The sequence below is a fragment of the Muntiacus reevesi genome, chromosome 4, assembly GCF_963930625.1.
Source record: "Muntiacus reevesi chromosome 4, mMunRee1.1, whole genome shotgun sequence".
NCBI classification, from domain to species: Eukaryota; Metazoa; Chordata; class Mammalia; order Artiodactyla; family Cervidae; genus Muntiacus; species Muntiacus reevesi.
The window spans coordinates 113,040,114-113,061,360 of NC_089252.1; the positions used below are offsets into that span (position 1 = coordinate 113,040,114).

A 21,247-nucleotide genomic window follows, 5' to 3' on the forward strand; every position below is an offset into this window, starting at 1 on the left:
TAAAGGTGCTGAGGCGCTTCCATGTCCTGGTGGTGAGACCTGGGCAAGACTGTTTCTGTTTTTGTGGCAGGAAAGTGACCTGGGCTTTGACAGTAGGGTTACTGTCCCCACCGGACCCAAAGGTACTCCGGTGTGAATTAGAAAAAGGCAAAAAAAAAAAAAAAAAAAAGAAAAAGGCGACTCCCAGAGAATGGGAGAAAATAATTACAAACCAAATGTCTCATATGCGTCTAGTGTCTAGAATATATTAAAAAATTCTTAAGGTCGATACTAAAAAAGCAAACAACCCAGCTGAATTTTTTTTTAAATGGGCAAAAGATTTGAATAGACCTTTCTCCAGAGAAGACATACAATGGCCAATAAGTATATGCAAAGGTGCTCAACATCATTAGTCATTAGGGAAAAGCAAATCAAAGCCAAAGAGATACAACTTCACACTCATTCAGATGGATATGTAAAAGGGGGGGGGGGAGATAAGTTGGCAAGGATATGCAGAGACTTTAGGATTCTCAGACATTGCTGATGGAAATGTAAAACGGTGCAGCTGCCCTGGAAAACAGGTTGATGATTCCTCAAAACATTAAGCGTAGAATCACCATTGTGGTGTTGTTGTTTGGGACTTCATGGTGGCTCAGTGGTAAAGAATCCACCTGCTGATGCAGGAGACTTGAGTTAGGTCCCTGGGTTGAGAAGATCCCCTGGAGAAGGAAATGGCAACCCATTCCAGTATTCTTGCCTGGGAAACCCAGGGACAGAGGAGCCTGGTGGGCTACAGTCCATGGGGTCACAAAATGATCCAGCAGCTCCATTCCCAGGTATATACCTAAGAGAATAAAAAAGCATAGGTTCATATGAAAACTTGTACAAGAACGTTCATAGCAGCATTTTGCATAACAGCCCCAAAGAGGTAACAACCCATGTGTCTATCCACTGAAGAATAAATACACAAAATGTGAAATATCTGTGCAATGGAATACTATGCAGCCATAAAAAGGAATGAAGTACCTCGAAAACTTAGATAAACCAAAAACATTATGCTAAGAGAAAGAAGACAGTCACATCAGACAACATCGTGTAGTTGACTTCACTTATATTAAAGTACAGAATAGGGAAATCTATAGAGACAGAAAGTAGATTAATGGTTGCAAAGGAATGGGGGAAGAGGAGAACTGGGAAATGGAGTTATCTTGGGGGTTGATGGAAATGTTCTAGAAATGAAGAGTGGCAATCACTGAACAAAACTGTGAATGTACTGAAGCCACCCAAGAAGTAAAAGAAGCCCTTCTTTCCTTTAGGTATGTACTTGACTTTGACACCAGCTCTGGGATCTCTCACTCTGCACAGCCTTCCAACTGAAACTTCGGCAACACAAATTCCCTAATCAAGCCTCTTCCACACACCCAGTCTTGCTCAATCCTGTCACTCCAGCTGTGCTTCCTTTTTGACTTCACACACCCCAGGAGCCTCCTAGGGACTCACTGTGGCCCCTCAGACCCTCCCTTGCCCACCCTCTCCACTTAGCCACCTAGCATTTCAGACCCCTGCTCCCCACTCACCTCCTCCTGGAGCCTCTCCTAGAGGAAGCCCGCTGACCTCCCATCTACCATATGCACTTGTAACAATACCCAGCTGTGCTGGCTTTTATCCTGGGCTTTGCCACTTAAAGCCTGTGTGGCTTTGTGAGAATCTCGTCACTTCTCTGGGCCTCAGTGTTTCCCATCCGTAAAATGTACACTGCCACGTGCCTAAGTCTGCTCACCTAAACCCGGGTGGTTTAAACAACACAGACTTACCTTCTGTCAGTTCTGGAGGCTGAACTCTGAGGTCAAGGTGCTAGCTTGATTGGATTCTGATGAGACCTCTCTCCCTGGCTGACAGATAGCGGTCTCCTCATAAAAATGAAAAGTCCAGGTTAGGCTTCAGGTGCAGCTGGACCTAGGAGCCCAGACGGTATCATCAGGCACATAGCTCTCTTTCCTTTGGTGTGGTCACTGCCTCCCTGGGCCGAGTGCTGGGTGCTTACCTCTTCATGGCACCAGGTGCCATTATTTTTGAAATGTTAGCCTCTGTGGTTTTTTTTAAGGAAATTTTGATTTTTAAAAATTGAGGTATAATTTACATATTGCAGAATGCACAAATATTAACAGTTGCACCTGTCCTATACCTGTGTTACCAACCCCAAGATCAGAGTCTTCCAGAACTCACTTTCAGTACCCCTCGTGGTCAATGACAGTTGCCCCCCTCTCCCCCAGAGATAACCACTTCTAAAACTATAGATTAGTCCTGGACTTCATATAAGTAGGATGTATAATTTTTACTCTTTTGTGTTTGACTGCGTTTATTCCGAATGATGATGTTGACTTTTATGATTCGTGGACAGCAGTAGTTCACATACTTTATGGTTGTGTGGTATCTGTTAGTATGAACTTAACTAAAATGTGTTTTTGCAAGCTCCTGTTGTTAGACATTTGGGTGTTTCAGTTCAGTTCAGTCGCTCAGTCGTGTCCAACTCTTTGCAGCCCCATGGACTGCAGCACACCAGGCTTCCCTGTCCAACACCAACTCCTGGAGCTTGCTCAAACTCATGTCCATCGAGTTGGTGATGCCATCCAACCAACTCATCCTCTGTCATCCACTTCTCCCACTGCCTTCAGTCTTTCCCAGCCTCAGGGTCTTTTCCAATGAGTCAGGTCTTCAGGTGGCCAAAGTATTGGAGCTTCAGCTTCAGTATCATTCCTTGCAAAGAATATTCATTTCCTTTAGGATTGACTGGTTTGATCTCCTTGCAGTCCAAGGGATTCTCAAGAGTCTTCTCCAGCACCACAGTTCAAAAGTATCAGTTCTTTGGGGCTCAACTTTCTTTATGGTCCAACTCTCACAACCAGGGTTGTGATTAATTCTTGGGTTGTGTAACTTAACTAAAATGTGTTTTTTCAAGCTCTTGTTGATAAACATTTGGGTTGTTTTCAGCTTGGGGCTTCCCTGATAGCTAAGTTGGTAAAGAATCTGCCTGCAAAGCAGGAGACCCCAATTTGATTCCTGGGTCAGGAAGATCCACTGGAGAAGGGATAGGCTACCCACTCCAGTATTCTTGGGCTTCCCTTGTGGTTCAGCTGGTAAAGAATCTGCCTGCAACATGGGAGACCTGGGTTCAATCTCTGAGTTGGGAAGATCCCTGAGAGAAGAGAAAGGCTCCCCTTTCCTGAGGTGTGATGACATACCTCAGACCCTCCCCAAAAGATCCACAGAATGGAAACACCACCCCCAGAGAAATGGGAAAATCTCAACTTGCCTGAGATTAAGGTTTCCCACCCCATATGAGAGATCATAGCCGAGACTGAGCTTATTTAACCAAAATAAAGTTACCTTTCTTGCTCACCTGAGTTTGTGGCCTGAACTTGGACCACTGTTCCACTTCCCATACTGTATTATGCTCATCTTTTTATTTTTCCTTTCCTCTCCTTGAGACTGTGAGCAATTGGAGGCCAGGGATAAGGTCTGATCCTTCCTGGAATCAGCAACCTCCTGGCCCAGTACCTGGCTCAGAGCAGGGGCTTGGTGAAGATTTGCTAAATGTTGATTGTAAGTCCCCTGACAGCAGGGAGAGCAAGGGGGCTCCGTAGCTGGGCACTCAGTGTGGGTGGTGCTCTGCGCTATCTACACTGGCTGCCCTTAGCGATCAGACTATGATTATCCCAATTTGCAGATAAGCACATTAAGAGCCAGCCTTTACTGAGCACTCACCAGGCACCAGGCACATTATATTAACTCATGTAATCCTCACTACAACCTGATGCAGCTGACACTACGATTACCCCCCATTTTACAGATGGGGAAACTGAGGCATAGAGCAATGAAGTGATTGTGATGGGGTTTGAATCCAGGCTGCATGATTCCAACACCCCTCTGCCCATTCCCTGCCCTGTGCCCATGCTCCCTTCTTGGTCCACTCTTCCTCCTTAATCCCTGCCCATCTCATTGGCAAACTCCCTTCACAACCTCCATGCCTATTCTGACTTCCTTGATGCTCAAAAATGGAAATACTCACTCTTTCCTCACTCACTCCTTTGCTCCTGTAACATTTTATTTTTAGGATGTGTATAAATTGAGACTTTCTTTATTTGCATGTAAGAAAAATATCCTAAATAATAGTGGCATAAGAAATAAGATGATTATTTCTCTCCTGTGTGAAGTAAGTATAAACACAGAAATACAGGACTGATAGAGCAGCTTCATGGTGTTGGTGACTAAGGCTATTTTTATCTGTTCCATCATCCTAGTATGGGGGTCCCTTCACAGGTCAAAAGGATTACTAAAGCTCCAGCCATTGCATCATATTCCAAGCAGCAGAAAAAAAGGGAAGATTTGCTGTTCCCTTTAAAAAGACATCCCAGAAACCCCCACAACATTTCCTCTTATATCTCATGGACCAAAATTTTGTCACATGACCACAACTCACTGTAAGGGAGGCTGGAAAATACAATCTTTTAGTTGGATGTTGAAAGAATAGCTATTAAGAAGAAAACCACAATCTCTGCCATGTCATTATTTAGCATTTATCACATCATATGTGGGATGGTTTATCTGAATAACTGTCTCCACAGCCAGAATTTCTTGAGGGCAGATTCTTGTCATCTTCATCCTCATCTCCCAAAGTCTAGCACACATAGGAGATACTTGGAACAGAGGATTAGGTAACTAGTTATTACATTTCTTTGGATGCCTTGAGGCCCACTGCATGGTTCTCTGCCCACAACAAGCCTCCAATAATTGTTGAACTGAAATGAATTTAAATCATCTTGGCCTCCAAGTCCTCATTTTCAAAATGGGTATAAATGACCTCAAAAGTCAATCCCAGTTTGGACACACTCAGTGTCCATTGTATAAAACTGGAAATATTTATGTTAAAAAATGAAAACCTCAGTAATTAGGCAGTATGTATAGCTTTTGCTCTTTTTCTTTCTTCTTCATGAACACACACACACACATATATACATACATATATACTTTGCATATAAATAGAACCCACTTTACATACCATTCTATAACTACTTGTTTTACTTCCTAACATATGGAGGGACTTCTGCTTCTAACTTGTAGAGAGAGATCAGCCCTCTCAATAAACAGCTAGAAGACCTAGATAAAATGGGTGAAAAGAAAATTAAAATCTGTTACTGATGCTGCTGCTGCTAAGTCACTTCAGTCGTGTCCGACTCTGTGCGACCCCATAGACGGCAGCCCACCAGGCTCCCCCGTCCCTGGGATTCTCCAGGCAAGAACACTGGAGTGGGTTGCAATTTCCTTCTCCAATGCATGAAAGTGAAAAGTGAAAGTGAAGTTGTTCAGTTGTGTCCGACTCTCAGTGACCCCAAGGACTGCAGCCCACCAGGCTCCCCCATCCATGGGATTCTCCAGGCAAGAACACTGGAGTGGGGTGCCATTGCCTTCTCCATAAAATCTGTTAGAAGGCTTCAAAGAGCTATCCAGGAAGCCAGGAGTTGAGTGCTGGAAATCCCAGAGTATGAGAGCCTGAAGTCAATGTGCTTCCCCATGAATCTGCCAATTTCAAAGTAGCTGGATAAAGAGACTGAGCAGAAGGCGCGTGCTGAGACCCAGGCCAGGTCGAGTTTTCCGTAGTCTTACGGTCTGGAGAGATGAAAATAATTTATGAATGTTCAGTGGAGCACACAGACGCATCCACGGTAGAAGTCACAGGTTGGAAAGAACTCCGGAGATGACGTGACCAAGCACTTCATTTTGTGGATGTAGCAGCTGAGGCCCAGAGATGCTGAGTGAGTCACCCAGGGTCACGCAGCAAATGGGCAGAGCCTCCTGGTGCAACCTTCTTGCACCGTATTGCTCTGTAGCTGTTGCTGCTCTCCCAACCATCAGCTCCTCATTTGTCTCCACATATCATAGCCTGAGAGGGAGACAGAGAGAGAGAGAAAGATCAGTTTAACCTCATTTCTGATGGTGAGTTTTAATAAGTAAAAGTGCTTTTTTAAAAAGGAAATCAGCAAAAATCTCCTTGTAAAAACTACTGGGCATTTTTCCTAGTTAACAAAGTAACACAAATTTATTATTGAGATGTTAGAAAAATATACAGGTATGTGAAAACCAAGAGCACCCACAAGTTTTTCTCTCCTTCCTGCCTATCCCTTACAACCACTGTAAGCTTTTTAATACATAAATCGGTGTATTTCTTCACAAAATGAGTTTATAACTTGGTATCTTTTAAGGTTCTACTATTTTTTAATAAATTTATTTACTTTTTAATTGAAGGATAATTGCTTTACAGAATTGTGTTGTTTTCTGTCAAACCTCATTTTAACATTCATATTATAATCAGTTTTCACATAATTCTATATGCTGTAGTACAATCTTATCTGTATAATAGTTTACTCTATCGATATGAGGGCGTGCGTGGTAAGTCTCTTCAGTCGTGTCTGACTCTTTGCAACCCCATGGACTGTAGCCCGCCAGGCTCCTCTGTCCATGGGATCCTCCCGGCAAGAATACTGGAGTGGGTTGCCATTCCCTTCTCCAGGGGATCGTCCCAACCCAGGAATTGAACCCACGTCTCTTATGTCTCCTGCTTTGGCAGCTGGGCTTTTTTTTTTTTTTAACCTCTAGTGCCACCTGGGAACCATAATTAAATTAACCAATCCCCTGTGGTTGGACATTTGGATTAATTTCAGTCTTTTACTACTATGTACAGTCCTGCAATGAATTGCTTTATGCATATCTTGGTGATATCCATGGTTATTTCCTCAGGAAAACTTTGTAGGGTATGGAATAATAGTCTGAACATTTTTAAAGATATCATCATCTGGCTCCAAGTGACCCTCCGGGGAAGGCTGTAGCAATGTTCACTCCCCGCAGCAGTGCGTATAGCAAACCAATGTGCTTCACTTGACTGGGGGATGGAGGGAGCAATCTGGTCATTCCAGCCCGATGTGTGCGAGTCTGGCCCAGCTTCCTTTAAATAGATCGCTTCACAGCATGCCAGCCTAACTATATTTAGAGTGGAGAAGTCAGACGACCTGCCCAACGTTGGAAACCCTCGAGCCGAGTCAAGGGCCAAATTGAAAAGGTCAATATTGACAGCTCTAAATCACACTCTGGCTACTTGGTCCACTTTGGTCCTGAAAGAGGCACGTCCCCTCTCACAAACAGAGCCGGAAATTAAACAAGGGAAGGGCCATGTTGCCTACTTGGGGCAGCCGTAGGAAATATGATCGCTTGGATCTCTCAGCCTCCTGGGTGCAGAGTCCCAAGAGGAGATGGCCAAGTTCATCATGTGATGGGCAGGGGGCTGGACCGGCACTCTGCCAGGTCCACCAGCCCACAGCTTGGTGCACGGTCTGGGATCCCAACATGAGTGGCATCATTTCCGCTGGGTCTTCAGAGTGTTGCATCTTTCCCACCTCCCCTCTGCACATGCAAGAGAACCCCGGTGGCTCAGAGGGGATCTCAGAGTTCTCAGCTAAGACTTTCACCGAGATTTGTTTCAGGTCAAAAGACACAGATTGGATGACTGCTTGGCTGGTTGTTGGGTTATCCTGGGCAAGTCCCTTCTTGTCTCTGGAGCTTCTAAGTCTCCGTGTGTGAACCAGGAAGCTGGTGGTCTGGGTTTGGTGGGATGCGTATCCTGTTTCCCAGAGGAGAGGGAAGAGGGAGGGACTCAGTTCCTGAGTACCCAGCAGAGCCATACACTTTGCAGACACACGTGTGTTTAACATACAAGGGCTCTGTGAGGAATCAGACGTCTGTGCCTGTCCAGCACCATGCCCCCTTATTCTGCTAATAGCACCCTGATTTTCTTTTCTTTTTAAATATTATTTTTGGCTGTGATTGGTCTTCGTTGCTGCGGGCAGGCTTTCTCTAGCTGCAGTGAGCAGGGGCTGCTCTTTGTTGTGGGGCAAGGGCTTCTCACTGGCTTGGTTTCTCTTGTTGCGGAGCACGACCTCTAAGCACGTGGGCCTGAGTAGCTGTGGTGCACGGGCTTAGCTGCCGCATGGCCTGTGGAATCTTCCCAGACCAGGGATCAAACCTGTGTCCCCAGCATTGGCAGATAGATTCTTAGCCCCTGGGCCACCAGGGAAGCCCCACCCTGATTTCCTTTTATAGAACCATCTCTCACCCACTTCTAGTCCTGGTGACTTGGGGAGGACTGACCCCCCCGCCCCACTCCAGTTATAGGCATGTGACTCAGGTTTGGCCAATCAGAGCAACTATGATGGTTTCAGGCTGGGCATGTGACTCAAGCCAGGCCAGTGGGAGTCAGATCTAGGATGTTTGCTGGAGGTTTGGAGAAGGAAGTGATGTCTTGGCTTGAGGCTGCCTAATGGGCCATTTCTGCCTCCCTATGGAGAGACCTGGGCTTCCCAGGTGGCTCATGGTAAAGAAACCACCTGCTAAGCAGGAGATGTGGGTTTGATCCCTGGGTCAGGAAGATTCCCTGGAGAAGGAAATGGCAACCCACTCCAGTATTCTTGCCTGGAGAATTCCATGGACAGAGGAGCCTGGCGGGCTACAGTCCACGAGGTCAGGAAGAGTCGGACACGGCTGAGCAAATAAACAGCAGCAGCATAAAGAGATCTGGCCGACTGATAAAACTGATGCAAAAATAAAAAACAGTCAAGGAACTTCCCTGGTGGTCCGTTGGCTGGGACTCCACCCTGGGGTTGCATCCCTGATTGGGGAACTCGATCCCACATGCTGCAACTAAGAGTTCACCTGTTGCAACTAAAAAATCCCACATCCCTCGACTAAGGCCTGGAGCAGCCAAATAAATAAATATTCTTAAAAAGAAGAAGAAAACAGTCAAGAGATAGAGGCAGATTTATGACAACTTTCCTTGAGCTTCTCGCATGGACTATGTCTGAATCTAGAATGACTTCCTACATTTTTCAGCTTAAAGCCCTTTTGGGCTAAAGCTGGTTACAATTGGGTTTAATGTATCCTGCTACCAAAAGATCATCACTAAAATCCTAGACGTAGCATAGGCCTTATTATTCTCATTTTACAGGTGAGGAAACAGGCTCAGAGAAGCAAATTAAGCAGAGAACTAACAAGTGGCAGAACAGATATTTTTAGTCAACTTCTTTTTAAAAATTATAGTTAACTTACAGACTTCCCTCCATCCCTGGGTCGGGAAGATCCCCTAGAGAAGGGAATGGCAACCCACTCCAGTATTCTTGCCTAGAGAATCCCATGTACAGAGGAGCCTGGTGGGCTACAGTCCATGGGGTAGCAAAGAGTCGGACACTAACTCTTTAGTTAATTAGTGAGCGACTCACACACACACACAGAGTTAACTTACAATGCTCTGTTAATTTGAAGTATACAGCAAAGATTCAGTTACACGCATTTTCTTTTTCAGATTCGTTTCCATTATAAGTTATTACAAGATAGTAGATATAGTTCCCTGTGCTGTACTGTAGGTCTGGGTTTTTTACCTATTTTACATGTAGCAGTATATATATGTTAAATCCCAAACTTGTAATTTATCTCTGTTTCTTTTTAATCCATACCTCTAGTCTCTACTCAGGGTCTCAAGTGATTCCTCCTTTTTCGTTTTCTTTCACAAACCACAGAAGTAAAAGAGGCTTCTGGATCCAGGTTGATCCAGGTTGATCCAAGTTCCAGACCTGCTTCAGCTGCTTTCTACCTGTCTGATCTTGAGGTGACTCATGGGCTGTATTTACTAAACACATCTCCTCATCTCTTTGTTCCTCAGTTTTCTCATCTGCAGAATGGGATGATAATAGTATCTACCTCATAGGCCTGTTGTGAATAGATGAAATAGATTGTGTAACACTTTTGGACTAGCCTGGCAAGCAGTAAGTGTGACCCTAGGGCTGGCTATTATTTTTCTTCTGCTGCCTATATATTCTTAGTAAGTTGGGTACTCCCTCTCCACCCCACACACCCAGGATATGGCCTGAGTTATCTCATGATACATCAGTTTCAAATGCCATAAGAAAACAAAACACACCCTGGTCATGAGGGACTTCAATTAATGTCTGATGTGCTGTTTTTCAAATATTGATGTTTCTCAAAATGCTGATCACTGTGGGCTTTAGTAGGTCTAAAACCAGCCCAGGAAGTGAAACTTTGCGGAGGAATTCCAAATAATCAAGACTTTGCTGAATTGCAGAAAGGCAAGAGGGAATGGATATGGACCCAGCCATTTCCGAGGTTTTTTTTTTTTCCCCCTTCATTCCTATCAGCCCTACAGCTGTGGAGAGCAGAAATGCATTTCCTCTGGAGTTTATAACAGTTGCAACCACAAGTGCTCTCTCGTTCCAAAGGGTGCAAGAGACTGGTAAAGTGTAAAATATGGAGGCCCTGGAGAATCACCAGGGAATGGAGGGGGCTTACTGTGGACTCAGGGTGGGTCCTGGTGGGGGGGCTACGCTAAGTTACAGGGGGCCGGTCAGAGGAACACGTGGGAAATCCATTGCCTCTCTGTTTCATAAAAGTCAGAGTAACATGATCTGCCAGTTACCCAGAATCCAGTCTCCTCTTTCCCCTCAAATCCCCACCATGTAGACAGGCTCGGTGATCTATGAGCTACCATTTATATCCTTTACATAAATGATCTTGTGGAACTTTCCGGCAGCCCTATTGAGACGAAAATTACAGTACAATAATTATGACTTTGGATCTTGGAGCCAGGCTGCATAGGTTAGGCTCCTAGCTCTTCTGTGTGACCTTGAGTAATTTACTTAGCTTCTCTGTACCCTAGTTCTCTTCTCTGCAAAAGAGTGATAATAGTTCCCACTTATTCAGGGCCGATTATGAGGACTGAATGGGTGAGTACTTGCAGCATTCAGAAAGGTGCATGGCGCAATGACAGCTGTTTTTATTAACCCTCACTTTACAGATGTGGACCCTGAGGTGGGAAAGCCAGATCACCACCCCGTACCATATACAGCTCATGAAGCTGGGCCTCAAACTCACCCTGCACCATTTCACTTCCTCTGAGTGGAATTTCCCTGCATTCAGTGAAGGCTAAGATATCCCCATGAAACAGCCCCAAACCCACACCCAGCCACACCTCCTACTTTTTTGGCCCTGCAGCGGGGTATGCGCGGATCTTAGTTCCCAGGACCTGGGATAAAACTCTTGCTGTCTTGCAGTGAAAGCGTCGGTCCTAACCACTGGACCACCAAGGAAGTCCCTCCCTCCTTCCAAACAACCATCTCCCCTGCTAAGTTTGGGTGACTCTTTTGGAGTGTTGAGATAAGATACCAGTTGAGTGGTTCCAGTGGAGTTTTCCTGGCACTGAGGAAAGAGAGAGGATTCTGCTTCTTCGGTCCCCCGTGAAGGCAGCGGGTAAGAATTCTCAGGCTCCCGGCGTCAGGGGCAGAGGAGACCTGCAGAGGAATCACCCCCGCCCTCCACCCCCATCCTTAGGATGCTAATAGGAACTCACTGAATTTTGAAACTTGAGCTCATCTGAGCAGCTGGAGAGAAAGAGCTGGCGGGCGTGGAGAGGTGGAGAGGTGGAGTTCTAGACCTGGGGGTGGGGGGCGTCTCTCTAGACCCCCGTGGAGCCTCTGGGGGTGGGGTGCGCATCTGTCAGTCTTCGTCCACGGCGGCGCCCCTCCGTCTCTTCCTCGATCGGCCTCTCCTGCAGGGCCGTGGGGGACTGAAGTGTCACTGGAGGTCGGGGTCAGTCGGGCTGCGGTTCACGTGGCCGAGCGGCACCGCAGCGCCGACTCTCCGGCTCCGGGCCTCCTCGGGCTGACTTACCTCTGTGCGTGCGCCCTCAGGTGTGCGCGGAGCAGAGGGAGTTCTCGCCAAGCTTCTGAGCCGCCTTTCCCCGCTCGCTCCCCACCCAAGGAGCCTCGCCCCCGAGCCCGGCCCGAGGCAGGGGAGCTCCGGGGGCGCCGCTCGGTCCCCGGGGCGGGTGTGGAGGGAGGAGGGCGCGCCCCTCACGCCGCCTCCAGGCGCGGGGGCGGCCGCGGCGCGCGGAGCGGGAGGCGGGGAGCGGCAGGCGCGGGGCCCGGGTCTCCGCCTCCCGGCCTCCCTCCGGGCTGCCCCCGCGGCGCGGCTCCTCCCCCCGCGCCCCGCCTCCGGGTCGGTTCCCTCGGCGCCGCGCCGCCACCGAGCCGGGAGCAGCCTGGCCGTCGCGGCCGCCGTGCCACCAAACTTTCCCCGGAGCTGGTGCCGGTGAGTCGGAGCGGAGAGCGGGCAGGGCACGGGCAAGGGGCCGGAGCGCGGCGGCGGCGGCGGCGGCGGCGGCGGGGTTGGACGCTGCGCGGCCGGCCGGGCTTGGGTCCGGGCATCCTGGCGGAGCCACGGAGCTCCCGGAGCCGCCGGCGTGGGGTGGGCGCGCTTGGGGGCCTGGGGGCTGTGGGCGGCGCGGGTAGGGGTCCGCGGCACCCTGATCACCCAGCTCTGGTTCTCCCCCACCCCGACGCGCAGACACCTGTGGCTCTGCCGGGGTTCGCCGGGATGCGCGCCTGGGGCGGCTGCCGCGGGCTCCTACCGGAGAGACAGCAGAGGGCGAATGGCTAGTTTTCCCAGCCCTGCCCCAGGCTCTGACTTCGATGCTCCCCGTCGTTCCAGCCCATCTCTTGAGCGCGCTGAGTGTGCCAGGCACGGGGTTATCCCTCATCTCTTTGGGTTCTCCCTGTAACTCGATGATCCGGTATTATAATATCCATTTTACAGAGGGGGAAAGAGGCTCAGAAGGGGCAAGTTGCGCCCAGGAGCACCAGCCAGTCAAGGAGAGAGCCAGGAGGTTGTGCCCCAGTCCGCCGAGCCCAAACCACTTCACCACACGATGCGGTTGAGCCCCAGGTTCAGCATCACCAGGAGAGGGGTGTGGGGGGGGGGGGTGGAGCATGGAGACCACCTTGCCTTTCCTATGCCCTGGCTGCAAACCCAGGAGGCCGCGGCCACCTCCTCCTCACTGTGGCTCAGGGAGGATCCTTTGGAAAGGTGGGAGACCCTTACATATCAGGAAGTGGATTCCGGTGGCAGAAACCCCGTGGGGGCTGCCGTTTCAGGAGAGAGGAGCCCAATTACGGAAGTTAGTCTTGATTTTTCTGGAAAGAGCCGAGGGAGTCAGGAGCTGGGGCTGGAGCACAGCAGATCTTCACAGAAACCTCTTTCACTCTCTGGGTCACTCTCCCCGCTGCCCACCCCGCCCCACCACCACCCAAGGAGTAAGTAAGTGTAGTCGCTCAGTCGTGTCTGGCTCTTTGTGACCCCATGGACTGTAGCCTGCCAGGCTCCTCTGTCCATGCGATTCTACAGGCAAGAATACTGGAGTGGGTAGCCTATTTCTTCTCCAGGGGATCTCCCCAGCCCAGGGATCGAACCTGGGTCTCCTGCGTTACAGGTGGATTCTTTACCGTCTGAGCCACCCCTCCGCTGCCCAGGGAGACCCCATCCCCATCCCTTAATCTCTGAGGTATGGGCTCTGCCTGGGAGATGCTCCATGCAGGGCTCCGGTCCTCCAGCAGGGGGCTCCCACCTCAGGTCTGGAGCCCCACAGTGGTGCTAGGAGTAAGTACTCTGGGAACAAGCTCCTCGGGGGCAAGTGCTTGCAGAGCTGATTCCATGGTGGGGCCTAGTGCCCTGTGACTGGCGCCAAGATGGAGCGTGTTTCCAGAGCATGAATGAGAGGCAAGCTGGGAGTCTGATAGGCAGGTCTTGACTGCCTCAATCTTGGCTTTAATTTTGGAGGCAGGCAGGAACCAGCAGAGAATGGGAGAGAGAATGGACAGGTCAGAGTGCCATTATGCATTATCCCACTCAGTTTTCACAGCAGCTTTGCAAAGCAGGCACTGTTGTTATTATTACCTTCATTGAACAGATAGTCGGTTGAGGCTCAGAGAGGTTAAATAGCTTGCCTGCGGTTGCCCAGCTGGTCTGTGGCAGGTTTGGGATTTGAATACAGGTTTTCCCTGACTCCTTCTAGATTGTCAGTGACACCTAGGCTGTAGATGGGACCTTAGGTCCCTCCTAAGTGTGGCTGGTAGCAGCGAAGATGAAAATAGAGAGATGCCAAGCAACAGGGTCCCAATACCCCTGTGTTGATCACTCTGTCATGTCTGACTCCTTGTGACCCCACGGATTATAGTCCACCTGGCTTGTCCATGGAATTCTCTAGGCAAGAATACTGGATTGGGTTGCCATTCTCTTCTCCAGGAGATCTTCCTGACCCCAGGGATTGAACACTGGTCTTCTGCATTGCAGGCAGATCCTTCACCATCTGAGCCCCCAGGGGAGCCTAAAGGAAGGAAATTTGAACACATGCTGTAACACAAACGAACCTCGAGGTCTGCATGCTCAGTTGCTTCCGACTCTTTGTGACCCCATGGACTGTAGCCTGCCAGGCTGCTCTATCCATGGAAGTTTCCAGGCAGGAATACTGGAGCAGGTTCCCAGTTCCTACTCCAGGGGATCTTCCTGACTCAGGGATCGAACCCGAGTCTCTTGAGTCTCCTGCATTGGCAGGCAGGGTCTTTACGGCCGAGCTACCTACCCCTGTACCGCCCTCCTCTCTCTGTGACAGGTGTCATGCAGGAGGCCTGCCCCTGAGCGGGTTACGACCCAGGGCTTGGTGGGCCCCCCGGAAGCCTGAGGCTGCCCTGCTGTTTCTGGAGGGGTTTCCCCTGCTGGAGGGCAGGTCTGTAAGGAGGCCTAGTACCACTTTTCAAGCGTAAAGACAGAATCCCTCCGGGGTGGAGGGTGGAAGTGGCCCAGCACTGCCCAAACATGATTTCAGAGCTGGGTGGAGGCCGGTGCAGCCTGCAAGCCCCTGCACCCCAGGGGAGTTAGGGCGGTGCTGGGCTGGGAGTGGTCCCTCCTGGCTGAGTGTCCGAGGTAGGAAGAACTTGCATCTGAGCCTCCCCACCTCAGACTCTCTCAAGATTCCTTGTTCCTGTTTGCACTTTCCTTTTTTTTTTTTTTTTATAATCAAGGAGTGCCTGGTGGAAAGGTGTGGCCTTTCGGTAACAAAGAGGAAGCTTGGTGTAGATTCTGGTGCTGGCTCACATCCCAGCCCTGCCACTTAAGAGATCTGTGGCCTTGGACGCATTGCTTTACCTCTCTGCTCCATTTTTAGGACAGGAATATTTCTAGCACATTCCTCGCTGAGTTGGTGAGAGAACTGGGTGTGTTCATGCGCCTAAAGCGCCTAGATGGAGTCAGACAATCCATGGAAGTGCTGTTGAGATATTAGTTGGCACTATTGTTACTATTAAGATCAAAACAGACTCAGCTTGGTAGCCTGGCTCCACCGGACCTCCGTAAGACGCTCTTTCTAGTTTGTAAAGTGGGAGTGGTCTAATGCAGGGTAGAAGTTTTAGTGCAGGCTCAAGCTTTAAATAGCTGAAAGCCTCAAGTCCCGGTGCAGGCTTATTTTAAAAACTTCCAGTGCTTTACGAGGTACTCAACAAATGCTAGGCATTACCACATTTAGCTCTGTCATGGCAAACAGCGCTCCTTCACACCGTAGCCTGAACTTGATCCTGTTTCTTAGGGGCATGGGTTTGGGACAGTTTTCTGGATTGTGTGGCCATGAGATGGACTCTTCCTTCTGTCCAGGTTCTCTCTTCATGGTCATTTCTCAGGGACAAGTGTGCACGTCTTGGGGACTGTGGCGTGGCAGAGTGTAGGTTTGAAGGTCACTTCATAAGGTCTGCCCTGTCCTCACCAAGGCAAAGACGTCAGCAGAACACACCACCCCTGCTGCCTTTCAGACTGATACTTTGTGTACCTTCCATGTGGAGAAGACTTGTCCAAAGTTCTGATTTTCTTTTTCTTCTTCAAGACTCTTTGCAACCACCCAAACTGTAGCCCGCCAGGTTCCTCTGTCCATGGGCTTTCCCAGGCAAGAATACTGGAGTGGGTTGCCATTTCCTCCTCCAGGGGATCTTCCCGATCCAGGGATCAAAGCCTGGGTCTCCTGCATCTTCTGCATTGGCAGATGAATTCTTTACCACTGAGCCACCTAGGAAGCCCATTAAAGACAAAATGGTGTAGTTTAAAAAAAAAAGTTCAGGATTAGAAGCCCTGGCTCTTTGAGCTGAGTAACCTTGAGCATCAGTTTCCTCATCTTCAAAATGGCCATTAATGATATTTTCTGGTGTATTTCTCAGGGTTAATGCCAGGGTGGGAAAAGAAGAGGAAAGAAGGGGAAAAGGAGACAGTATAAATGGCAAAGACTTACAAGCAATTGTAAGTAATTCTCATTAGCATTCAGGCTGGGCATTAGCTGTAATTGCTCCTGACCCAAGACGTTTTATCTGAAAGACGTACCTGGCAGAGGATCACTGAAGCCCAGTCACCTGCTGCCCTCCCTTTCACGGTGACGCTGAGCATTTCTGAATGTCGGGATGTCATTATAATAAAGCTCCCAAGTCTTATTTATAAGTGACTCACTTCTGCCGTTAATGGTGGCAGAGGACTCAGGCGCACACTCGTTGGGAACAATGCTGCTGATGCTGCAGGGAGGGGTTACGGGATGCTCTCCTCTTTCATGCATTCATCTTCCTGGCTATAATTCTCCGGTGATAATGCACAAGGATCACATGGGCCAGGGTGGAAGCTGACAGCTCTCAATTTGTGCTGCAGCTTGGATGGCAAGATCCATTGAAACTTGTCGCTGCCGGCGGAGTGGATGTTAGAAACCATTACATCACAGCAGAGGGGATTGAGCAGAGGAAGTTGAGGAAGACACCTCAGGGAATGTTTCAAAGCATGGATGCTCATGTCCAACAGACCTGAGTTTGAATCTCGGTCCTGTCATCTTGTTAGTTGGGGTATGATTTTTATCTATCTTCCCACTTCAACTGTCAATTCTAAAAGAGCAAGGCTCATGTCCATCTTATTCACCAGGGTATTCACAGCTCCTGGTACTTAGAAGGGGCTCATGGATGTCTGAGAGTGGGTGTGTGAGTGACAAGTTGCTTGTGTGAGTTTCAGCTTTCTGTAGAATGGGGCTAACACAGCGCCTGCCTTATGGGTTGCTGGGGCACTGAATGAGGAAATGTGTATAGAATAAGTGCCCAGTGATGCCTTGAATGACAAGGTGATGAGAAGCAAAGACACAACCAGCCTAATATGGTAGAAAGAGCTTTTCCCCCACCCTCAGACCAACAAGGGGTGACAGTGCTGGTCATAAGAATCCCTGTATTTATGCAACACTCTGCAAAGTGCTTTCTTTTCTTTTTTGCTAAATATGGTTGATTTAGTGTTTCAGTTGTGCAGTTGTGATATATATGTGTGTGTATATATATATAACTGAATATACATATATATGTGTGTGTAATGTTGTTACAAGTATTGAATGTAGTTCCCTGTGCAGTAGGTCCTTGTTGTTGATCTATTTTATATGTAGTAGTGTGTATCTGTTGTTAATCTCAAATTCCCAGTTTATCCCTCCCCTCTCCTAAAGTGCTCTGTAACCATTGACTCCTTACAACTAGTCAGGACTGGCTCCCCGTGTTTTACATGTGAGGAAGCTGAGGTTCAGAAGGCTTGGTGGGACACCCAGAGTCACACCATTTATAAGCAGCAGGAGGTAGAATATAAGCTCAGGTTACTCTCGTCTGCCAGGTGTTCCTGCTAAGTTCTCTATTGCCCGTTGTGGGTAGAAGGTGCAATATTTAGACTTCCATGGACATGGTATCTCTCTTCATGATTTAGGATACAGTTTAGTTCCAGTTCCCTAATTTTCCCTGGTGGCCTTGCACATTTTTGTAACATTTATTCCTAATTATATGGTATTTTCTATGCTATTGTAAATGGTATATCTATCTATATCTTTCAACACATTTTTAAAAAAAAAATTCTGCTACGTCAGTTGCTTTTTGGAGAAATATTTTTGCATTTTGCATGTTTTGTATCCAGAAATCTTGCCAAGCTCTCTTACTAATTTTAGAAAATGTGCTTGTAGATTATTTTAGAAAATTGTATGTGATCATAGGAGGTGCAAAACACTATTTTGTCTCTTCCTTTTCAGTCCTTTCATTCCTTTTGGTTTGTGATTTTCTTCTTTTCCTCTCTGTTACGGAGGGCTGTCTACATTTGACAGTTAGGTATAGTGTTTACTCTAGGGTTTTGGCAGACAGCCTTGAGGGATCTTAGTTCCCCAACCAGGTACTGAACCTGAGCCCCAGCAGTGAAAGTACCAAGTCCTAACCAATGGACTGGGAATTCCCTTGGCAGCTAATCCTTATCAGATTGAAGAAGCTCCTTTCTATTCACAGTTTGCTGAGTGTTTCTTTTCTTTTGAGTCATAAGTGGAAGTAGAGTTTTTAACAGATGTTTCTCCTACCTCTGCTCCGATGGTCACTATTTTTCTTTCTCAATCCATTAGCATGATTGATTTTTGCATTTCTGGAATAAACCCAACTTGGGTTGTCCTGTTGCGTCTTTATCATTCAGCTGTTTTCTCCTCACCGTTTTTTGCGGAGGACTTCAACATCAAGAGTTCATGAGTGAGATTCACTGGTGATATGCCTTTCTGCTATTTACTTGTCAGACTTTGATGTCAAGGTTAGGCTGGCCTCACACAACATGGTGGACTGTGTTCCCACTTTATCGGTTCTCTAGAAGAGATTGTGTAAGCTGGGTGTTGTTTTTGTCAAGAGTTTGGAACTGATCCGTGGGGACACCCCCCTTCCCCCCACCTCCCACCTCCCCAGTGGGTGGAAGCTAAGTGGAGGGTGGAGAAGGACAGCTGGTCTCAGCTCAGTCCAAGGCAGAATCTTCCAACAGGGAGCAGCTCGGGCTGCCTCGGGGAAGTGGGCAGAGTCCATGAATCCAGCTGTCCCGAGCACTGTGGGGAGAGTCTGCCATGGGTGCTGGGTAGGGTTTTCCAGCCAGGCATCCCAGATGGAGGAAGTTCAACCCAGGGTGAAAATCTGGTGCCCGTCTCCTCCTCCTCCTCCTCAAGTTGCTGCAACTGCAGACCCAGCATGAAAGAAAGTATACGTTGTAAAAGTAAATCAATCACTCAGTCATGTCCGATGCTTTGCGACCCCATGGACTGGAGCCTGCCAGGCTTCTCTGTCCATAGGATTCTCCAGGCAAGAATACTGGAATGGCTAGCCATGCCCTTCTCCAGGGGATCTTCTCGGCTTGGATCAAAACCCAGGTCTCCTGCATTGCAGGCAGATTCTTTACCCCCTGCGCCACCAGGGAAGCCCTGCTTGCGGTGAATACTAGCTACTCTCTGTCTAGGGCCTGCAGTACAAGGACCTGACTCACCCATGCTCACCTCCTCCTTCTGTCTCTGTGGTTTCAGTTTGCCTAGGATTCCCAGATTCTGACCTGTGACCACACACTCCTCCAGCCATTTCCCCTGACCCCCAGGGTTTCTAGGTTTGGGCAAGTTCCCAGTTTCTCTTTTACTGAAGTGCCAGGCCCTGAGCTAACTTGGATCACCTCTCTTAATCCCCAAAACAAGGCCATGAGGGAGCTCTATGACCCCCTCCCCGCCGCCCCCCCCCCCATTATTCAGACTAGGAAGACAGAGTTTCTAGTTGTGAATAATTTTAATGGTTTCATCTTTCACAGTAAATTATCACTCTCTGGAGCTTTACTGGTGGCCCAGACAGTAAAGAATATGCCTGCAATGGGGGAGACCCAGGTTCGGTCTCAGGGTTAGAAAGATCCCCTTGGGGGAGGAAATGGCAACCCACTCCAGTATTCTTGCCTGGGAAATCCCATGGACAGAGGAGCCTGGCAGGCTACAGTCCATGGGATTGAAAGAGTCAGACACGACTGAGCAGAAATGACAGAAAGAGGCAGAGAGACAAAATGTAATTGTATAAATTCAATTGTGTGAATGATACTTGTTTCAGTTTAAGGCAAAGAGCAAAGTTTCCAGCGCTAGATGACCGAAGTTTGGATCTCCGCTCCACTACTTTGCAGAGCGTGTCCCTGGCAGGCCATCTACCCTGTCTTTGCCTTGATTCCTTCGATTAGAAAGTGCGGTTGGCAACTGTATTAACTTACAGGATTGTTATGAGTATTAAATGAGTCATAAGGTTTGAAAGAATTAATATTTTAAAAGCTTTGGAAACAGAACCTGGCAAGTCATAAATGTGTATGAAATAAACCAAAGAAAAAATAATTATGTCATATGGATTTCCTTTCCCCCAAGAAGCTGGGAGTAATTTTTCAGGTTTCAGAATAAATCCCACTGGAGATTAAAATTTTGAAACTAGATTAATCTTATCAGGGGTCCCTGGGATCTAGTGCCTGCTGATCTGAGGTGGAGCTGATGTCACAGTAATAGGAATAATGAACACAGTAAACGTCACGCGCTTGAGTCATCCCCAAACCATCCCCCATGTCCCCGGTCTGTGGAAAAATCATCTTCCATGACGCTGGTCCCATGTCCAAAGGTTGGGGACCACTGCCTTAGTTTCTAACCCACCTTGTGTTTCTGTGTAGACGTTTTCTCAGATTAGACTGGAGCCTCCTAGAGATGGTGCTGCATGCTACTTTGTTGAAGATCTCTGAGGTTTAAGATTCTTTTGAAAAGTGCTGAACCCTAGAGGCAGGTGGGTTTGGTGGCTGTAGTTGGGGTTTCCGAGTTTTGACCCAGTTCTGTAAATAGTTACCTCTTTGGCCTCAAAGGAAGCATTGTAGCCTTCTTGGCCTCAGTTTCTGCATCTGTTAAAGGGGGGTCCTAATAATAATAATAGTACCGCCACTCACAGCATTATTGAGGGCCTCCCCACCAGGTCTTACAGTGACCGGCACCTCCCACCACTGAGGACTCAGCTGTTCGCGCCTCAGAGCATCCTTCCCCGACGGCCCTGTTTAGACCGCCCCCCAGTCCACTCCCTGCCTGTTGAATGTCTTCATTGCGGCCACCAGATTGCCTGAGTGTAGGAGTGTCAGCTGCCTGGGTGACGGCCGCGCCCGCCGTGCCTTCATCCATAGCACCTGGCGCCTAACAAGGTGTGCAGTAAAAACACTGGAGGAACCCGAAAGACCAGGCGGGCCAATGGCAGTGAAGACCACCTCGTTGGAGAAGGTACCAGCACTTCCCAGTGTCCAGGTACCTGAAAAAGCCTCTTAGGCATCTCAAAAGTAGCGAGAAATACTGAGCCAAGATGAGTTCTTTTCACGGTTATATTAATATCAGGAGCTCAGTGTTTGCCAGTCATTTATTGATTGGTTCTCACAGCACCCAGCACCGGGCTTGAGGAGGGAGGCCCTCAGGAGATCCATTAACAGGTCAGGAACAGAGGGTGGGGTC

The 21,247-nt window shown here is 48.4% G+C and overlaps 1 protein-coding gene and 1 long non-coding RNA gene across 2 annotated transcripts in view; one reads left to right on the forward strand and one right to left on the reverse strand.

The window, feature by feature from the left end:
* Positions 1-269: 269 nt before the first annotated feature.
* On the reverse strand, positions 270-11,960 carry LOC136166918 (uncharacterized). The gene is made up of 3 exons (XR_010663020.1): positions 11,444-11,960; positions 1,794-5,920; positions 270-823 (listed from the first exon to the last, which is right to left on the reverse strand). It is a non-coding gene; the product is annotated as an uncharacterized lncRNA (long non-coding RNA).
* A 139-nt stretch (positions 11,961-12,099) lies between these two features.
* Positions 12,100-21,247, forward strand: part of HRH1 (histamine receptor H1) — a 96,363-nt gene continuing 87,215 nt past the window's right edge. The window contains exon 1 of the mRNA XM_065933896.1: positions 12,100-12,183. The gene's annotated coding sequence lies outside the window, so the exon portion shown is untranslated. The remainder of the gene's footprint in view (positions 12,184-21,247) is intronic.